Below are 23,040 nucleotides of genomic sequence, written 5' to 3' on the forward strand. Positions count from 1 at the left end.
ACAGTTCAGCTCCGCTTGGCATACATTTAATTGCAGTGAGTTTTCTGGATGTTCAGGTTGGAGCTCGAGGTCAATAAGCTAGGTTCTTGGCTCACCCATATTCAAAATTGAAACTCGGGTAGAAAGAAAAGAAAACAAAATTGCAATGCCTTCTTTTTCATTTTTTTTTCTACTCTATAACTATGGTTAACCAAACACATCGGTGATGTGTGACTGTACCTGCCTACCCTTCACTATGTTTATCCATATTATATATTTATAGAGATTTTCTACTGTGCTTGGGATTTATCTGGACCCTTGATCGCTTATAATCTAAGGCACTACGATAGAAGGTACTGATAAGAAGGTACTTAAAACGTTGGCCAGGTATTAACTTAGTATTAGGTGGAAGGTTAGAATAGTAATTACCAATTCATTTGATTAAGGCACGGCCACCGTCCCCACTTCTTCTTCCTCCCCTCTCTATCTTTGCGACGTTCTTTTTTCTCCATCTTTGATTAAAATTTTGATTTCTGTTCGTCGTCTTACTCGCGATAATTCTGTCTCTGTTGAATTTGACCCTCTCGGTTTCTCCATCAAGGATCTTCGCAGCAAGACGGTTCTCCTCTGTAGTGACGGCCCTGGCGATCTCTATCTGCTGCGTTCCGCTGCCTCGCCACTTGTTTCTGGCTTCCATGCCTCCGTCGACCTCTGGCACGATCACTTGGGGCATCCTGGCCGGCCGGCGCTCTCTCGCATTTTGAATAATTTTAATTTCAGTTGTAAACCGAGTTCTCCTCACACTTGCAACTCCTATCGTCATGGAAAACATGTTCGCCTCCCGATCACTGCATCCTCGACTGTTTCTCCTTTTCCCTTCTCCCTTTTGCACTGTGATATATGGACTTCGCCTGTGTTGAGCTGTTCTGGTTTTCAGTACTATCTCGTTATACTTGATGACTACTCTCACTACGTATGGACGTTCCCACTGCGTCGCAAGTCCGACGTCGTGCCCACGCTCCTCACCTTCCATGCATTCGTTCAGGCGCAGTTCGGACGGCCGATCTTGGCGTTTCAGATGGACAACGGACGCGAGTTCGACAACACCATTTTTCGCTCGTTCCTCGCCGCACATGGCATCGTCTTCCGCCTCACCTGCCCCTACACCTCACAGCAAAATGGCCGAGCCGAACGCATCCTCCGCACTCTCAATGACAGCGTACGCACCATGCTTCTGCACGCCGCCCTGCCACTCTCGTTTTGCCCTGACGCCCTGCACACCGCTACTTACCTGCTCAACCGCCGACCATGCACACCGCGTAGCCATGCCACACCTTTCTTTCTCCTTTTCGGCTCCAAGCCTGACTACTCTCACCTTCGTGTCTTTGGGTGCTTGTGTTTTCCAAATACCACTTCCACCGCGCCACATAAGCTCGCACCACGCTCTGCTCCATGTGTCTTTCTTGGCTATCCGAACAACATCAAGGGCTACCGGTGCTATGATCCTGTCACCCGACGGATACTAACATCACGGCATGTTATTTTCGACGAGCTCGTGTTTCCTTTTCGTCAGGTACCCTCCTCGTCGCCGCCGGCATCACCAGCGTCACCACCTCACGTCGAGCAAATCCCTGTCGTGGCACGGCCACGATCACCTCCGAGACGGGTGCCCCCTGCGGCGCGACCGCGACCAACGGGCTCTTCCTCACCGACGACTCCATGTGGTGCTCCCACCGATGCGGCGCCTTCTGCGTCGTCTGCTCCGTCGGGTGCTGTGCCACCCACGGCCACGACTTCATCTGCCCACGGCGCGACACCGCCGGCATCACCATCGACTCCGCCCGGATCTTCCGCACGTGAGCTTCCCCAACACGCTCCCACTCCTCCCGTGGGCCACCCCATGGTGACACGATGGAAGGCCGGCATTGTCCAGCCCAACCCTCGGTACACGCACCTCGCCACGGCCGACGACGTGCCCACTACGGTGCGCGCCGCGCTTCGTGATCCGGCGTGGTTTGCGGCCATGCAAGACGAGTACCGTGCGCTGCAGGATAACGGCACCTGGGCACTTGTTCCTCGACCACGCGGCGCCCATGTCATCACCGGCAAATGGATTTTCAAAAACAAGTTTCATGCAGATGGCACACTGGAGAGACGCAAGGCGCGCTGGGTCGCTCGCGGGTTCACGCAGCGACCCGGACTGGATTTCGATCAAACCTTCTCCCCGGTTGTCAAACCGGCTACCATCCGCACGGTGCTCCATCTGGCTGCCATGCGCGACTGGCCGGTGCATCAGCTCGACGTCAAGAACGCCTTCCTTCATGGAGACCTGACGGAGCACTTCTACTGTCACCAGCCGGCTGGGTTCGTCGACCCGTCGCAGCCGGACGCTGTATGTCTTCTGCGCAAGTCCCTGTATGGCTTAAAACAGGCTCCACGGGCATGGTTCCAGCGTTTCGGCACGCATCTTCATCATCTTGGGTTCGTCTCCTCCAAGTCCGACAACTCCCTGTTCGTGCAACGCCGCGGCACGGACGAGGCGCATCTTCTGTTATACGTCGACGACATCGTTCTCGCCGCCTCGTCACAATGTCTTCTCCAGCACATCATCAACCAGCTCCGAGTTGAGTTCGCGATGAAGGACTTAGGCCCGGTACACTTCTTTCTCGGCATCCAAGTGCGCCGCACGGCCGACGGCTTCTTCCTTTCACAGGAGCAGTACGCCGGCGACGTACTTGATCGTGCTGGCCTCGCAGACTGTAAGCCGGCGCCGACACCTATCGACACGAAGGCCAAGGTCTCCAGTACGACAGGGCAGCTCTACAGTGATCCGACGTTCTATCGTAGCATCGTCGGGGCACTCCAGTACCTCACGCTCACACGGCCGGATTTGTCTTATGCTGTGCAACAGGTTTGCCTTCACACGCACTCGCCGCGGGACGTGCACTGGACACTTGTAAAGCGGATCCTCCGTTATGTTCGTGGCACGACGCACAAAGGTCTGCAATTCCGGCGTTCTTCTACACCGTCGCTCACCGCGTACTCCGATGCGGACTGGGCCGGCTGCCCCGACACACGCCGCTCGACGTCCGGCTTCTGCGTCTTCTTCGGCGACTCTTTGGTGTCGTGGTCCTCCAAATGACAGTCCATAGTGTCTCGCTCCAGTGCCGAGGCTGAGTACCGTGGTGTGGCGAACGCGGCTGCTGAATGTTGTTGGCTCCGTCACCTTCTCGGCGAACTTCACGTCAAGCTCGACAAAGCCACGCTTGTGTACTGCGACAACATCTCCGCCGTTTACCTGTCCAAGAATCCAGTTCATCATGGTCGTGCTAAACATGTGGAGCTGGATGTCCACTTCGTCCGGGAAAAGGTGGCCGTTGGGGACATACGCGTCGCGCACATTCCGACTCGACAACAACTCGCCGATATCATGACGAAGGGATTGCCCACAGCGCTGTTTGAAGATTTCCGATCCAGTTTGTGCATCGTCGACGACGCACCAACTGCGGGGGGGTGTCAAGATGGCTGATCATGTAGATAAGGATAGGCTAGATTACAGTTTCTTTCTGACCTATTCTTCCGCCGTGCTCAGTCTACGATCCATTTTATCAGGATTCCGTTGGCACTCTTGAGCTGTACCGGCATGTATATATGTATATCAATACACCTGTGCGTTGTATCCAAACTCTTTCAAATACTTTCTCGATCTACTCGCGTCTCGTTTCTACGTTCGCATCTGCTCGTGGTTACTGGCGCTCGCCGTCGTGCTCGTGGTCTTGGTTGCCGTCACTTACCTCATGTTCAAGTCTAGGCGTGCAGCAGAGTAGCAGACTACACATGCACGCGCGCTCCAGTTCGACGACATGTCTGGCCTCGGCGTCATCGTTGGAAAGCGTTTGCTCAAGGAGATCGCCGCAGCGGCGTGGCTCCGGTCGATGCCGTTAGATGTGGACATCAAGGTGCCGGCCGGTGCGCCTGCATTTCGGCCGTTAACGCCAGGGTTGTCGTCGTCTTCAAGTTGTGCGATGTGAAGGTGCAGTTCCTCTCCTGGAAGGAGAAGGACTGCAGTCTGCGGAAGCAAGAAGTCGAGTAAATTAGTTGGTTAGGCATGCAGTTCTTAGCACCAATGGGTTACGGCTGTGCTTCTAATCATCTATTCATTGGTTTGATCGAGTTATGTTGAACACATCCTTCTGCAAAATGTTGTTGCAGTTGAGGTGCCCATGATTTGCATGTTACATCCTTTGCAACTGAAAAGGAAAAAAAAGTTTCTGACACTAGTGTTCTGCATGAACAGTTCTACCGGCTAGAGCAGATTATATTAAGAGTAAAGTCCATCACCGGTCCCTAAACTTGTACCGCTGTGTCATCCCGGTCCCTAAACTCGTAAATCGACCATTCAAGTCCTTAAACTTGTTCGACTGTGTCATCCCGGTCCCTAAACTTGCAGATCACTTGTTTAGGTCCTCCAACTTATTCAGTTGTGTCACCCCAGTCCCTAAACTTGGATTTGAATATCATCTGGGTCAAATAGAACGGTCTAAAGACTTTATATTTAAAAATAATTCATAACTTTTTCATGTGAACTCTAATGAAGACAAACTTTATATCAAACTTGTAGCTCACAACGTGATCTACAACTTTGTAGTTGATTTTTTTTATTTTAAGTCATTTTTTGTCCCAAAATGTAATTTTAAAATTAAAATTTCAAAATCTATAAACATGCAACAATATTTTGGGACCCTAAACAGTTTTAATTCAAAAATTTTTCAACTACAAAGTTGTAGGTCGCGTCGAGGGCTACAATTTTGATATAAAGTTTGTCTTCATTAGAGTTCACATGAAAAAGTTATAAATTATTTTTTGATATAAAGTTTTTAGACCGTCCTGTTTAGCGACCGGGGTGACACAACTGAACAAGTTGGAGAACCTAAACGAGTGATCTACAAGTTTAGGGACCGGGATGACACAGTCGAACAAGTTTGAGAACCTGAACGGTCGATTTGCGAGTTTAGGGACCGGAATGACACAGCGATACAAGTTTAGGAACCGGTGATGAACTTTACTCTTATGATGTTACATTTCTTTCCTTACTTTTTTTTAATGAGTTGATGGAAATAGAATGACGTCGCGCGCATTGCCAGGGCGCCCGGCAAGGAAGAAGATGGGGGTACAGAACATTAGTACTAAACCACCCTTGTTAATATTATTTCCTATTCCTAATTTACCCTCGAAAAATTAACGGTGGATACTAATTTATTTAGAAGGTACTGAGGTTCCTTTCAAGAACTGTAAAAGATCTCTTATTTATATATATACAACACTACTGTAAAACTAACAAAGAGGGGACGCGCGAAAACTTAAATCGTTCAAAAGATTGAGAGCATACATGCGTAGACGTGAACATGCATGCTCAGATCCGGTCTCCACATGCAATTTTCATGTTGCAGATCTCGTCCATGATCGAACTGTTGGGGGCAGCAAGCTATATGATGGATAGCATTCCGGCGGCAGGCCGGTGGTCTCAGAACACATGGACCATATGATCAATCACCTGGAGAAGAACTGCTTGAGAGTGGCGATTTTTGTCGTGATCATGCAACTACAGGGCAAGGCAGACCTTATGGATTATCATTGGACTCATTAGTGTGAAATCATTGTTATGATTAATATTTTATGATGAATAAATTGGTTTTGCAAATGATTTAATCAATGAATTGGTTTGAGAATATGTGTGGATGTTGGTGTGAGTGCATGTGACTAATGTGGGTCAAGTTGTGATATATGTGTTCATAAACGGATGTTTTGTCTTATTGTGTGCAGGTGACTTGAGGTTAGCCTTGGTCAATGCTGAGGACTGGGACTATACTCAGAGAGGAGCAGATGTCTAGTGCAGTCAGGATACCATGTGAGAAGGTGACTAGAGTTAGGATTCTTAGAGATCAACTTCATACTCAGGGATCAGGAGCAGAGATACGGTCTAGTGCACTCAAGATACCATGTAAGAAGGTGACTAGAGTCAAAATTCTTGGAGGTTAACTTCGGTCAACGATGAGAATGGGACTAGACTAAGGGACGAGTTGAGGTCTAGATGATCAATGATGCCAGGTGACGAAGTTGAATATTAGATGGTATATGGTGGATGGACATCGTGTGGGATAGATGGTATCTTGATTTGTATTATTAACACTGCCCAGAGCCATTTAAAGGCCGCATAGAGAATGCCATGTGTTTAATGGCTGAAATATAGTAAGGGGGCCGGCCAAGGGCCATGCTACTCGAGCTTTCTTCTTTTACTTTGTGGTAACTGCTTGGAATAAATCAAAGGTGGCGGGAATTTTAGTTGTATATGCATCTTGTGTTGGTCAGTTCACTGGTTCTCATATGAGTATGTGTCAACATTGTTTGGATCCCCAAATTAATTAAAAGAGAGAGTTACTATGAGCAACCACTAAGCCAAGCACTTGACAAGTGTGTGGACCGAAGCGGTGTGAATTGCACTATGTAAATTTGCATGTCAAAGCCAGACCAGAAGACAGGCATCCAAACCCTTCAAACAACACTTACACGGGTATGTTTTCCTATCCATGTTTCAAATTCATACTAAAAAAAGAAATAAAACAGACAAACATGTATGCCTCTTTTCTCCAACATTCTCTGTCTGACGATGAAACGAAGAAAAATCAATCAAACATATATAATGGAGGCATTTGCATGTACGATGTACTCCCACTATCAATAAATATAAACATTTCTACGTTGTTTATCAGAGATAATGGTTAGGAAGAGATGAGAATTTGCTCTCATTCATTAAATAAGAGTGATTAGAGGTAATATGAAAAGAAACTTGTACAGTATGTAGCACTCTAAGAATTCTTAGACTTGTGCATAAATTTTAAACTCTTAGGATGCTTACACTTGTGGACAGAGATAATCTGCTTAGTTTCTAGCCTTGTACATGGCTTTTACTACCCATGTATATACAAGAGAACTACAACTGACAATCGAAAGAAAAAAAAAATCCCTCGGATTTCAATCTTCAGATGATTGAGCGGCCACAATATCCCTTTCCGGGGAGCTATGGCTTCAGGTCCTTGCCAATTGCCATCGATGCCTTTGACAGCACCACTCATCATGCTTGCCATGCTTTGAATTGGACCATGCTTCTGCTATTGAACAGCAATGTGTATGTTACAGATGCTCAAATCCTTACCATGAATCATGCACACAAAACAACACTCTCTGTTGTTACGAGTAGCTAGTTAATTATAGCCAAGTCCTAAGCTTATATAGGGTCCACTGGCGACTTATTCACTAGTGGATATACTCGACCACAAACAATTCACTGAATTAAGTGAAAAAGGTGTACCGTCCATTCGATATGCGGTTATTAATATGTACTAGCAACAATATCGAATGGGAAGCTCATAGGTGAATTATTTATGGTTGAATGGAACCACCCGTGTATAAGTCCCACAAACCTAGCCATATGACAGGCATAGCAGCCAAAGTTTGAACACACAATAGCTGCTCTGGAGATACTTTTGCATTGGAGATAGCTTCGAAGATAGCAAGAATTTGGAATGAAAAGCATCAGGGATTAGACTAGCACTATGGATTGCATTCGCTCTATGCCTTCATCTGAGGCAGCCCCTTGCGAATGATTACAGCCACGAAATACTGTAGCAAAATAGATCCGATGAGTCTATCGCCGCTCTCATTGAACATAAGGAATCACTCCGAGAAGAATTTATGTTTGTTATCAGCGACCGGCTTTTGCAGCTTTCCAATGCCAGGCTTAATCATGGGCTGGCTAGCCAAGGTGATATAGACTTTTTTTTTTCGACTAGAGTTTGGGATCAATCTGCATAAATTAAGACATATACAATAATTGAGATGGATACTGTTCTCAGTTGGTCTCTACATTAACTAGATATAAATAATATAAAAATTATATGCACAAATAATGACATACACAAAAGACCAAAATTTTAACAATTTGACACTTTTGGAAAATGTATTTCAAGAATGGACCATGCTAAAAACAATTTAGAGAAATTGACCATCGGCCCTGCACGAACCTCAACGGGTCTCTCTTCCTCCTCTCTTCTCAACGTCAGTGAAAATAAATATTGTTGAACCACATTGAGCAAAGCTCGATTGATTACTGTTGTACTAGTTATACATGCCCTGAAAGGTCCTTGAAACAATGGCATTTACGCTCAGACCCAATCGAACAATGGCAGTTTACTAGTATCTATTAAGCTTACACACTACTAAAACCTGTTTGGTGCTGGTTAGGAAACACCCTTAAGTCTCACAGAAGGTACTGATGTGGAAAATCACTTGTACCTTTGAGATTCCAGTAATGAAAAAGAAGGTTGGCTCGACTACATCAGCTCGAATCATTAGATCCGATGTTTGGAGCCAAGAACTGAATCTCAGAATCAACAATTCCATAGGTGAAGAACGTCGTAGAAACAACGTCATCGGCCGCTCTCCTGAATTAAGAATATCCACAACTCAAAAAGAAGCCAAGAACACACACAACCGAACCATCATAGGCCGCACTCCGCCCACACCGCCTTTCTCGCTGCGGCCCTCGAGGTGAGGGGAGCCCTCTGCCGAGGGAGGTGATAAGGCCGTCGCTGCCTTCACCACCGGGGAGGATGAGGGGAGAAGGTGTAGTGGTGGAGGCAGGGACAGCCGCTAGGGAGGGTGGAGCAAACGTTGCCGCTGCCGCCACGCCGGGGAGGGGGGGAGTAGACGTCGCCGCGGGGGGAGCAGCAGACGACACATTAGGATGGAGGGAGCAGATGTCAATTCCATCACGTTAGTAGGATGGAGTATCCGCCGCCATATGCACGCGCGCTCGGCACCGTCAATGCCGACATATATAGGGGATGAAAGAAGAAGAAAGCAAGAGAAAGAGAGAGGGGTGCGTGTCGACCCCCGTTTTTATAACAGGAATCACTTGTGTTAATAGTACCATTTCCCTGGATCAAGTAGTCTGGTACTCACGATTACATTGCTGAAGATTACATTGCTGAAATATCAAGTGCGCATACAATGATTGTCTAGCGCGAATTATTACATCATAGGCCCGCAGGCATAGTCTTAGAACATAGGACCGAACGGTCCGGAATACATTCAAAAGCAGAAATAGATAAGGCAGAGGAATTTAGGTAGCGGCCACGCCATTGACACAAGCAACAACCGTAATTAAGACCTACGGAGCGCCGTCATCATCAGCATCCTCCTGAAGATAAGCATAGGGATCTTCCTCGGCTCCATTGCCAACCTCTGATTACATTTTGTAATAGCAAGAGTGAGTACCAACCGTACTCAGCAAGCCACCACGACAACAATGCATATGGTAGGGGTATTCAAAGAATGGTTATGGGTTTATTTGCGTAAAACAAGTTTTACAATTCTTTTCACAAGCCTAAGACCTAGCATAAACTAATCAAGTTTTAATTCCAGTGTTTATTACACAGCGACGGTTCTGTTCACCATCCATTGTTTTCCCAAGGATGGCTTCCCGCCACTGGCCGTCATGGTTTTCTGGGGTCTACCCCTTCTCGCCTCTCGAGAAGTTGATCCACCAGCACAAAATCATCATGCATACCCCATCCTAATCAGATTAAGAAATTAGAGTCTAGCAAAGTGTAATACATGTCCCGGTGCTCAATAACCACGAGCACGGCTGTTCGAATAGATTTGGTTTACTCACACTGCAGTGGATGTACACTTTACCCGTACTCCGCAACTGCCCAACACATGGGCCTCGTCCCAACACATGAGACGCGTCACTACAAAGCCTTTCAATAACCTCACATTGGTAGTACCCGCTCCATGAACTTACATCCTCATGCACTCTAGGCGTCATAAGTTTCTAGCAGTGAGAGGAGTTTCTGGCGCTCCCGGGAAGGGAAGAGTCACACGTGCATTAAGTTATAGTTAAGTTTAGGTTTACACATGGAAGTCCTACCGATGGCGACACCACTGTAGGCAGCCGCCGCTCGGAGTCCTACCAATGGCTGCCCCATCGTAGGCCCTCAGCCTCACACACATCAAGAGAAACCACTATGCGGGGATACTGCCTCCGCTCGGCTATTTACTCCGCTAGGTCTATACCCACTCGAGAAGTACGGTTGTACGGGGGTCGTTCCATGCTTAACTTTATGGCTCGGTCCTTAATTGACCAGGGACGGCACTAGCCTTTTCCGGACTCCACCCAAGTCACACAGCCGCCCCAGTTGTTTAGTTTTATTTTTTTTCCTTTCACAAATCCTGTCACCAATGTCATGGCAATATGGCGCTCATATCTCCACAAAGTAAATTGAGAAAGTGGTCTCATCAGATAGATCTTGATTCGCATATGGTTTATTCTTAATCTAACCTTATCCCTAACCATCAGAGGTCGACAGGTGGGCCCATCCTCCTATTTCTTTTCTCAGTTTTATGTTCCTAAAGGTAATGCGGTTTGCCACTGGCAGGTGGGTCCGACCCCTTGTTGACTGAGGTCAAGCCGGCCATTTAATCACTGGTGTGGTCCACATGTCATTAAGACATTTACTTAAAACCTCATTTAATTAGATTTCTAAGCATCTGGGCCCACATGTCATATGTTCATAATAATGTCATTAAGTTAGGGATTACTGTGCACTAAAGAAGTGGGGTCCACATGTCATAATCTCTCTCTCTCTCTCGTTCCTTTCTTTTTCCCCGTCATCTTCTACCTCTCGCTCACGGACGAACAGAGGAACGGCGTGCAGCGGTCCGTCGGCGGTGGCGGCGAGGCACGGCGGCCACCCGACGCGTGGCGTGACGGCGTGCAGAGGCACCGAGATCGCGAGAACAGCGGCGGCGCAATGGGTGTCGATTCAAGCACAGACGACCTCGAGTTAACCATCTAGGGTTCTCATGGAGTATAGGAAAGCAAAAATCTAGCCGATGCTACATTGGAACAAGATCTCTCCACGGCGAGCTCGGCCGTGGCGCAGTGGCGACCGGAGTCGGCACGGCTACGGCGGAGCACACCCCAAATCGAAGGGGCCGCTGGCTTCTGGGTGACTAGGCACTGCTCTAGGTGTGAGGGCTTACCACGAGATGGCGAGACGGCGGAGTTCGGTGGTGCGCGGCACGGTGCGGCCGAAACAGGAGCGACTAGCGGTTGGCGACGCTCGCAGGTGTTCGACGTCCGGCACTCCTTGTCCAGCGGCTCCCGGCTCTCCCCAACAGCAGCAACAGCAACGCGAGCACGTCCTCTCCACACCCCGCCACCCACACCGGCCGAGAAGCCCTGCGGCGGTGGCACAACCCCTGCTCACCATGTGTTCGACACCCGGCGGGCGACGTGATTTTGTTCCTCTTCTATGGAGCAAGAGTTTTAGTGAGAGGAAGAGCAAATGGGAGGTTGGATTGGGATGAGAACGAGCTAGGAATGAGTTTATATAAGCGAGATGGAGAGCGATTCCTTAATGGATAAGGGCAACCGATGACACGGCTAATGTTTCGATCTCTCCCAGGTTTCGGTTCAATGTACTGGCTCGGCATGATTGCCTATGCTGTAGGGTATTAGAAGAGGGAGTAATAACTGGGGAAGGAATGCCCCATTATCCAGCGGTCTCGGCTATGGGCGACGGGATGGCGACACGATGACGACATGATTGGCGGCGACGGGCAGTGGTAATGGCCGCCAATAGGGGGTGCAGTGCTATGCCCTAGGGTGACGCGGGGCAACGTGGCGGCCGTGAACCCTCATCCTCGATGGCGACTCGTGATGGGACGGAATGACGCGAGCGCTCATGACGGCGCAGCCTTTGTGCGGGATTTCGGTGGCTCGGTCGGTGGCGGGCCCACGCGGCGTGCCGCGACGCGGTGCGGCACATGAGTCGGGAAGGTAGGCGCGCGGCACAGAAGCGACCGGAGGGGACGGTGTCGGGTGTTCGATCGGTTTAGACCCGGATCGAGCACCTAGCGCACAATGAACAGTAGTGACCCGAGAAATTCACAATTATTGCTTCCCATAGGTATTTTGTGTATAATTTTTAAATGGCTCATCTCCTATATTTCTCTAGTATATTTACCTACATCACAACACTACCATCCATAATTAATAATTAATATTATAACCCTCAATCTATGTTTCTTATATTTCCAATATTCAAGATTTTAGTCCTTATTTTTCCATAACCACACATTTGAGTTTGCCCCATATTTAGTTTGAAACAATATATGGGCAGCAAAGAAACAAATGACACCGGCATGATGCAATTTATTCAAAAGTATTTAAAACTACACAATTTTGGGTTTCGAGTTTTTTTCGGCGAAATTTCAGTGTTACAGTGCGGGATGGAGGTAGAAAGCGAGAGGGAGAGGGGGGAGGGGGTATGAGTCGAATAAGGTCGAGGGACGGATGGAGTGGATAAGGACAGGGTTGAGTGGCTTGACTCGGTTGGCTCGATACTTAATTATGAGTGAGTTTTAATTTTTTAAAAAACCGGCACCTATAATATATTATATTTGTCGGGTTTTTTATTACCGGTACATATAGCGTGGTAACCTTATATAAACCGGTTTTTATTAAGAACCGTTAAATAGGTCCGCGTTTTTGGACCAGAAAATTACTATGGTGCCAGTTGTAGATTTTTCGGCACTAGTGCCGTTCCTATTTACGTTTTTTTAGTAGTGACACATGTAAAACAATTCAGTACGAAGACAAAGACCACACGTTGCTGCAGTCTGCACTAGCACTGATATTTCATGCACCCATGCAAATACTCCCATCAGTTGTTGATGCTGCCCTCTAGGTGAGCTGTTTATGGCCAACCAAACCACGAATAATTGATAAGGGCATCCAGGATGTGATCCAAAGTAGTCCTCATATGGGATTGGGATCACCTGCAGTAGGAATAGCAACTGCAAGTTAAACTACTGCATGCGATTACAACCGTTCATTTTGGTGATGAATGGACCAGATCTTCAGCTACAGTACTGACGCAAAAAATACTGAATATTTCTTGCTACATTGTTCTACAGTATCCGGGTGCATGTGAACCGTTAGATCGGATCTAACATGTGGCAGTGGACTGCATAAGTTGTAGTGATAGTACCAACTGCACTTGATACAAATCCTGCAGCCACTATAGTGACAGCAACTTTGGCAGTAGCCACTGATCCACCATCCAGTTGGCAATAAACGTCCAGGATTAATTGTCTCTCCTCCCTCCTTTTTAGCTGTTTGAACATGAAATGTTCTCTCTTTTTTTTTATCTCAAAACTTCCTAAAGTTTAAGAGAAATAAAAAATGTAGTTTATATAGAAAATGCACCCATACTTCTATTGATAACATGTAAAGGAAATCAATACGTTTAGAGTTTCTTAATTGAATAGAGCATGAGTTAAAAGCCCTTCTTTTAAACATCAAAATATGAGCTCTACTTAAAAACCCTTCAAATAGATCACAAACTTCTTTTAAACATCTAAATAAATAGTATTAAGCTTCTTCTCAAATGAAAAATAAGCATGCAAGTATTTCATGTTCAAATTTCTAAAGGAGGAAGAATACACAATTGAATCCTAAACGTTCGTTATGAGATGGATGGTTGGATAAGTGGCTACTGCCAAAGTTGCAGTCACTATACTGACTGCACCTGATTAAATTACATTGTGAGAGAGGGGGCGGTCACTATATCTTTGCCATTGTGAGAGAGGGGGCATTAGAAAGAGATATCAGATGAGCTACCCATAACTATAAAAACTACCATATAGATTAAACTACACTATCTCTTTCCTCTTCCTTCTCTCTCCCTAAGAGAACCACAACAATTGTATTGTGATTTTTTAGAATGTGGGCCCCAACAGCCTACCTTAAAATTAATTCCTATTTTATACACGTGAATATTAGAATATCAAGAGGACGTGACTCCCGCTCGGGCATCCGATGGGAGGATGTTAAAATCGTGCGCTGATGTCAACATGACGTCAGCGTCCGATTTACGTGCAAAACTATTTTAAACTGATTATTCTCTTAAATTACTTATACAAATCATGATCCGATTGCACCATTAAATTCATTGCAATTAAATCTTCAAAACAAGACCACACATGGATATATTCCGACGAAAAAAATAGCTTATTATTGAATTATTTTTAAATGGAACAGAAGGGGCACGGGCTCTATTGCACGATGTTCCACCAAATATATTGGAATTGTCGCACTAATTAGATCGAAAATGTTTCACTCGTTTAAATCGGGTGTTGTTTCACCTCATATAAAAACAATGTTTCAGCAAATAGCGAAAGAATGTTTCAGTTTACTGCAGCATTAGATCTATACATAGTGAAACATTTTTGGTGGAACAAAAAATAAACCAAATTCCCTTAATAGAGAGTTTCCAAAATATGTGGGTTTGAGAGGAAAAATCAGCATTTGCTAGGAGTGGCAAGATCTCTAATATTGCAGATGAATGTGCCAAAATATTTATGGAGTGAGGTTGTGATGACAGGTGCATATCTTATCAATTGGATGCCGTCTAGGATACTTGGAATGAAGTCACCTGTTGAACTTTTATTGGGAAAGCGAGAGTACAAGGTTCCTCCAAAAGTGTTTGGTTGTGTATGCTTTGTGCGAGATCATCGACCCTCTGTTGGCAAGTTGGATCCTCATGCAGTAAAATGTGTGTTTGTTGGCTATGCTTCGAGTCAGAAGGGGTATAAATGTTGGGATCCTATTGGGAGGAGACTGTTTGTGAGTATGGATGTGACATTCCGTGAGTTTGGACCCTATTATAAGAGTAAAGGAGATCTTGACCAATTTCTTGAGGAATTCTCGACTGTCATGGAGGATGATAGCTGAGAGGGGGACATAGACGGAGGTGACACACATAAAAAAAATGTTGGTGACAAGAATGGAGAGGCAGAGGTAGTTGGATAAATACCATGCTCGATTGATGGTGTGAGTAAAGAGGTGAAAAGAATTGTTGGAACTACACAAGACAAAGATAGAGAATTGGTTCTTCATAAGAGGGATGGAGAAGTGGTTGTTGGGACAATTCCATGTCCTATGGAGCAAACCGAAAAGGTGAAACAAAAGGATGTGCTAGTTTACCAAAAGAGGAGGTTTTATAATCAGTGGGAGAAAAGAAAGAAATCAGTATAAGATCAAGTTGAAGAGTTGCCACACCCAGAATGCCCAGTCCCAGAGTCCTCTCAGAGCCTCTCTCCTCCAACCTCCTTGGCTCCTCTTGAGATAATTGGTAACACTTCTCCAACTCTTGAACAAGTAGAATTACCTCTTGCACATTATAGAGGGACTAGATCCAATGCTGGTAGGCCTCCTATACGTCTTGGTTTTGAGCATCTTAGTTGTATGCATGACATTGCAAACTATTTCTCATATTCCCATGTTTCACCAGCATACAAAACATTCATTGCATCATTACAGACAGTGCCCATACCAAAGGATTGGAAGTGTGCAAAGCAAGATCCAAGGTGGAAAGATGCAATGAAGGAAGAGCTGAATGCCCTTATGAAGAACCAAACTTGGGAACTTGTGAGACTTCCACCAGGTAAAAAGGCAGTGGAATGTAAGTGGGTTTTTACAGTGAAACAAACTCCTGAGAGAAAGGTGGATAGGTATAAGGCAAGATTAGTCGCAAAACGCTATAGTCAAACATATGGAATCGACTATGATGAGACATTTGCACTGGTGGCAAAAATGGGCACAGTGAGGACTTTGGTATCTTGTGCAGTAAAGTTTGGGTGGGCTCTTCATCAACTTGATGTGAAAAATGCATTTCTTCATGGTGATTCACATGAGGAGGTCTACATGGAGATCCCTCCAGGATTTGGGAATAGCCAGACAGTTGGAAAGATATGCAAACTCAAAAAATCTTTGTATGGGTTGAAGTAGTCTCCACGTGCATGGTTTGATAGGTTCAGGCGAGTGGTGTGTGATATGGGGTATTCTCAGTGTAATGGAGATCACACTATCTTCTATAAACATAGGGGAGCACACATCACCATCTTGGCTGTGTATGTTGATGATATAGTGATAACTGGTGATGATGTAGAAGAAATCAGGTGCCTGAATGAAAAGCTAGGAAAAGCGTTTGAGGTGGAGGACCTTGGTCCCCTTCGCTACCTCCTTGGGATTGAGATTGCTCGCTCATCAAAGGGGATTGTTCTCTCTCAGATGAAGTATGTGTTGGACCTATTGCCAGATACAGGAATGCTTGGGTGTCGTCCAAGTACTACACCTATTGTTAGGAATCACCAATTGTGTGCTCAATCAGGTGATCCTGTTGATAAGGGACTCCTGGAAAGGGGTTGTGGTTCAGGAAGAATGGACATCTAAACATGGAAGGATATTGTGATGCTGATTAGGCGAGTAGTATGGACGATAGAAGGTCGACATCGGAGAATTGTGTGTTTGTTGGTAGTAACCTTGTCTCTTGGCGAAGCAAGAAGCAAGTGGTGGTGGCTCGGTCTACTGCAGAAGCAGAATACAGAGCTATGGCTTTAGGCTTGAGTGAGATGTTGTGGATGAGGAGTTTGTTGGCTAAACTTCAAGTGTTGAGAAGTGATACCGTGATGCTTCATTGTGACAATAAATCAGCCATCAATATTGCAAACAACCCCGTTCAACATGATCGCACTAAGCATGTGGAGATTGATAGGTTCTTCATCAAAGAGAAGATTGATAGTAGGATGCTTAGGCTAGAATATATTAAGTCATGTGATCAACTAACTGATTGTCTAACAAAGGGATTAGGCCCTAGTGAAGTTCAATCTATATGTAACAAGATGTGTATGATTGATATCTTTTGCCCCATCTTGAGGGGGAATGTTGGTGTAAATATGTGTTCTTCCTAGGACCTATATGTAAAGTGTGAAGAGAAGAATAGAAGAGGCAGGGGGTGTGCAGTGTGTGGGAAACCCCTGAAAAATTCCCCAAAACAAACTTCATAAAGTACTAAAATGTCTTTATGAATCAATTCAGATCAATCCTACTAGATATAAAACTACAAGTAAAAAGTACCAAAGCATCGCTCATTTTTGGATAGGATGATGAGAAAAGTGGTGTGTAGTGAAACCTCGCGGCATGTGCGTGTCTCTCTTTTTCATGGTTGTACTAAAATTGTGGATGAACCGAGATGCCTAACTTGTGCGGTTGTGCCTGGCACTGAAACAACCTCGCAATTTCACCCACTCATCCGAACATCAACGTTCAGTGTCAACTGTGTGTGGTGAGAATGGCTGAGAATGGTCCAAGCTATCTACAGAATCCGATGCGAAACCTCGCGTCCCATGCGCAATATCTTGATGATGTGAGGTCTGATTTACTAGCAACAGTATTTCCTTAATTTGCACAGCAGAAAAGTCTTGGCTATGTTGCTTCCTTCGGCCCAACTCTGCACAAAAGTCAGGGAACCATACCATCAGTAATAAAAATACAGGCTAAGTAAACGCGATGACCAGGTAAAGCTTATATTTCTGAACGCTCCACAAGCAAACGAAAAACATACCAAAACGTACTATCAAATATGGCTTGCGTCCCCGTTTTCATCTTCTTGCTGCTCATATCGTTCTGCAGATGCGATGACCAGCTCACACAGGGAAAGCCACTGATCTCCCCCAATGATGTGCTTGTCTCCAAAGGCGGGATCTTCGCGCTTGGCTTCTTCTCCCCGGGAAGCTCCAATACGAGTTTATTCCTCGGCATATGGTACTACAACATCCCGGAGCGCACCTATGTTTGGGTTGCCAACCACGACAACCCAATCACCACCCCTTCATCCGCGATGCTCGCCATAAGCAACAGCTCCAACCTTGCCTTGTCAGATTCTAGAGGCCACACTCTAGATGATGACGATAGTCAACAGAAGCTAGGGAGCTTATGCAGTTTTGCTAGATTCAGGAAAATTGGTTCTCCAGCTGCCGGATAATACAACCATATGGCAAAGCTTCGATCACCCGACAGACACTGTTCTTCCAAACATAAAGTTCCTGGTGAGCCAGAAGACACAAGTCCAAATGCGGCTCGTCGCCTTGAAAAGCCCGGATGATCCATCCACGGGTGACTTCTCCTGCTGGGGCGACTCCAACTTGAACTTTCAAGTTTTCATCAGCAACGGGACCACACTAGAACGGATACCATCATCTCAATCAGGCGATAAGCCCCATCTCAATCGGGCATGGTGTCCGTCACAGGCTAGAGTTATCTCAATCGGGCAAACGACCATCACGAATGAATCTATCTCAATCGGGCCCTAATTAAAGCCCGTCACAGATAGCTTTGACCCAGATGACCAGTCAAACTATAGCCCATCACAGATGACCTATCTCAATCGGGCCAAAACTAGCGCCCGTAACTCATCTCAATCGGGCCTAAGTTAATGCCCGTCACAGATGATTGCCTCTCCCAGGCTAGTCTTTTTTGTCCTCACTCGTGTGCACCCGGGAAGTTCTTCCCGGTCTCGCCTCTCCCAGGCGGGTCTTTTTTGTCCTCACTTGTGTGAGTGAGGGAAGAACTTCTCGGTCGGTCACCCATCCCGAAATTGCTCCAGGCCTAGCACGCTTAACATCAAAGTTCTTTAGAGATTGGCTTCCGGAAAAGTAGTTATAACTTGTTGGTATGAGTATTCTATTAATCCAATTAAGTCCTAGGCCAGGATGTCACACCCAACATCCCCCATTTATATACATTCATTCACATACACAACCATCAATATATTTAACACAACCACATTCACATAACATCCATTTTGATCACATATTTCACATATTTCACTAGCAAAACCGAGTTAATTGGATCAAATATATATTTAGCAAGTATTATCATGAAGAGGAAGCAAATCAGACTTCTAGGAAAAATGAATTTTGAATTGAATTTTATAATACTAAATAAACTCATATGAAAAATCTGTCAAAACCAAAGTTGTAGAACTCATTGAGATCTATCAAAAATAAAGCCCATCACAGATGAGAACTTTAAATTTAATTTTAGGCCGATTTTTGTGTGTCAAATGAAAAAATCATAAACAACAAAACTGTATAACTCATCGAGATTTACAACTATTGTATCGGTCCTTTGTACAAATAAATTCATTTGAACAATTCAAATTTTGTATTTTCAAAATTTGACAACATCGAAATAAATTTGGGGTTACAAAATGATTTCAAATGGAAAAGTCACCAAAACAAAAGTTGTAGAACTCATCGAGGTGCAAAATTTTTATTTTGGTCGTTTCTCCATCTCACTCTATTTAAACAATTTTAAATTTGAAATTCAAAGTTTGAAAAATTCAAATAGAATTTTAGATCAGTGAACGACTTCAACTGAAAAAGTCATCAACAACAAAGTTGTATAACTCATCAAGATCTATAACTTTTATTTTGGCCATATTTCTATATAACATTTTTTGAACTGTTTGAATTTGAAAATATGACAACTTCAAACAACATTTTCAAATACTAAATGATATTAACTGAAAAAGACATCAACAACAAAGTTGAATAACTCATCAAGATCTAAAACTTTTATTTTGGTCATTTCTTCATACGACCAAATGATAGTAACATTGTTCACAAAATTGACATATCTCTTATCTGGTTTATAAACACTATAACACATATACGTAAATTTTGTGAATAATGTTACTAACATTTTGTTGGATGAAGAAATAACAAAAATAAAAGTTTTAGATCTTGATGAGTTATTCAACTTTGTTGTTGATGACTTTTTCAATTGAAATCATTTAATATTTAAAAATGTTGTTTGAAGTTGTCATATTTTCAAATTCAAATTCAAACTATTAATGTTATATAGAAAAATGACCAAACTAAAAGTTGTAAATCTTGATAAGTTATACAACTTTGTTGTTGACATTTTTTCCATTTGAAATCATTTACTTCCCGTAAAATTATTTTGACTCATAAAATGAATTATTATACTACACTTAATTATTTTGCTATAGTTCAACTTACAAATATAAACATTTCTCATGAAAAATGGAAAAATAGTCATCGGTGACGGGCTTTAGTTAATGTCCGATAGAGATTAAGTCATCTCAATCGGGCATTAGTATATAGCCCGTCACTGATGAATCATCTGTGACGGGCTTAATTGTTATCTCAAACGGGCCTTAAGTTGGTGCACGTCACGGATGATGGTCATCTGTGACGGGCCCCAACATGCGGCCCGTTTGAGATATGGAATGTTATCTCAATCGGGCCTAAACTACGGTCCGTCACTGATAGGTGTCATCCGTGACGGGCTTAAGTTTTATGCCCATCTAATATGTCTGTGCGACCATATCTCAATCGGACACTTTTAGCCCGATTAAGATGACTTTCTTGTGACGGTCCGCTATTTTTAGGCATATTAGAGGCCGTCAGAGATAGAAGGATATATGCTAGTGCCAAACCTTACCGAAGAATCATTGTACTTGGCAACATATCGGTGTCTGGGAGAGCGTACGGGAGCAACACCACCTCTTTCCTGTACCACACAGTCGTGAACACAGAGGATGAGTTCTATGTCATGTACACAACATCAGATGCCTCACCGTACGCGCGCATCACGCTTGACTACAACGGTGACATGAAGTCACTGAGTTGGAACAGCAGCTTGTCGTCATGGGCATTCTTCCCTCATAAACCGATGGCCGTCGCCAACGACTGCGACCATTCGGCTACTGCGACGTCACGTTGGCCATCCCGAGATGCCAGTGCCTCGATGGGTTCGAGCCAGCTGACAGCTCTAATTCTTGGAGAGGATGCTGGAGAAAGCAACAGCTGAGATGTGGAGAGATGGGGACTATTTTGTGACCATGCCCGGGATGAAGGTCCCCGACAAGTTCTTGCATGTCCGGGACAGAAACTTCGAGGAGTGCGCGGCCGAGTGCAGCCGGAACTGCTCGTGCACGGCCTACGCGTACGCCAACTTGACCGCGGAAGGCTCCATGGCTGACCGGGCGAACTGCTTGCTTTGGACGGGGGAGCTTGTCGACACGGGAAGGAAAATCATTGGAGAGAACCTGTACCTCCGTTTGGCGGACTCTACTGGTATGCCCACCATTGTTTCCCCTGCAATGACAGTAGAGGTGTTAGAAGCACATCGAATTAAAAGACAACATCCATGCAAACATTTTGCAAGCTATATATGGTTTAGAATATATAAGTCCTGAAATTTTTATTCAATTTCGTTGATAGGACAAAATTCTGGTGCCAACAAAAGGAACATATATGTACTGAAGGTTGTTGTCCCAATTATAGCATCCTTGATGATACTCATATGCATATACCTTGTCAGGAAATGGCTACCAAAAGGTAAAAAAGAGTCAATACTCAAGTACTCAACACAAACTCGTAATATGCTGTGTTTCCTGTCAATTGTACTGAAAATACTGTCATTCTTATTAGGGAAACAAAGAAATAACAAAAATCGGAGAGCAGTGCTAGGAAACTTTACAGATTCTCATGAACTATTTGAGCAGAACCTTGAATTTCCATATATTAATTTTGAAGACATCACCACTGCGACAGACAATTTCAGTGATTCCAACGTGCTTGGAAAAGGAGGTTTCGGTAAGGTTTATAAGGTAACAACAATTTGCATGGACAATCACAGCAATGGAAAAATTAAAATTTTTATTTTATCCTGTTAAAATGATGCTATTACACAAGGTAAGTTGGAAGGTAGCAAAGAAGTTGCTGTTAAAAGACTCAGCACAGGTTCCACACAGGGGATAGAGCATTTTACAAATGAAGTGGTTCTTATTGCCAAATTGCAGCAGAAAAATCTAGTACGGCTTCTTGGTTGCTGCATTCACGAAGATGAAAAGCTTCTTATTTATGAATACTTACCCAACAAAAGCTTGGATTACTTCCTTTTTGGTATGACCTAATCATATTATATTATTCCTTTTCCACTTTTCGTGGGAGAGGGCAACCAAGGGGTCGTACCTGAATTACCATGTTTCATTTCATGCTGTTCATTGTAGATGATTCAAAGAAGTCTATACTTGATTGGCAAACACGATTCAGCATAATCAAAGGAGTAGCTAGAGGACTTGTTTATCTCCACCAAGATTCAAGGATGACAATAATTCACAGAGATCTCAAAGCCAGCAACATTTTACTGGATCAGAAGATGAGCCCCAAAATATCATATTTTGGTATGGCAAGGATCTTTGGTGGTAACCAGTATCAAGCAAACACTAAGCACGTAGTCGGGACATAGTGAGTAACACTTGCACTACTTATTCTTAAAATACTAACTTTTATACACTTGGACATTCAAATTAACCAGACTACTTGTTGTTGGTGGCATGATTCAATGCAAATAGTGGTTACATGTCTCCTGAATATGCGATGGAAGGTACTCCTATTTTCTCTGTCAAGTCTGACACCTACAGCTTTGGTGTTCTAGCCTGTGTAAGTCTGAAATATCGAATTGCATAAAGTTTTAACAACAAGAATTTTGGACTAATTAGGAACTTTGTTCCGTTGGTTCAGGCATGGATTTTGTGGAAAGACGGAAAGGCAGAGGACTTCATGGACTCGATTATTCTAGAGAGCTATTCACTTAGTGAGTTTTTGCTCTGTATCCATGTAGGACTATTATGTGTTCAGGAAGATCCAAATGCTAGACCACCCATGTCATCAGTTGTGGACATGTTAGAGAATGAGGTCACAGCAATTCCTACTCGTAAGCAACCTGCATATTTTGTGCCAAGGAATTACATGGCTGACGAGGCAAGAGAGGATGCCAACAAGTATGTGATCATGAGTATTACCACACTACAAGGACGTTAGATGTTTAACTTCTTTTTTTTTTCTGTGGTTCAGTGGTTGTAAATTCACCACTTGATCAATTGTGCAAGAACCTAGTAATCTACAGACAACCAAAATGCCCAAGTGAAAATATGAAAAATCTCTGGGTGTATGATTCATCTTCAACGGTTCTCAGGACATGATATGTTTTTATGCTTTTGCACTACGCTTTATAAACCAAGAATGCATGTACAGATTTATGTGTTCGTATCATCG

General features: G+C 44.4%; 1 pseudogene; it reads left to right on the plus strand.

Moving 5' to 3' along the window:
• The first annotated feature begins 17,531 nt into the window (after window positions 1-17,531).
• On the plus strand, window positions 17,532-22,883 carry LOC127770793 (receptor-like serine/threonine-protein kinase SD1-8; annotated as a pseudogene).
• Window positions 22,884-23,040: the final 157 nt, after the last annotated feature.

Source organism: Oryza glaberrima, chromosome 4 (genome assembly GCF_000147395.1).
Source record: "Oryza glaberrima chromosome 4, OglaRS2, whole genome shotgun sequence".
In the NCBI taxonomy this organism is placed as follows: domain Eukaryota; kingdom Viridiplantae; phylum Streptophyta; class Magnoliopsida; order Poales; family Poaceae; genus Oryza; species Oryza glaberrima.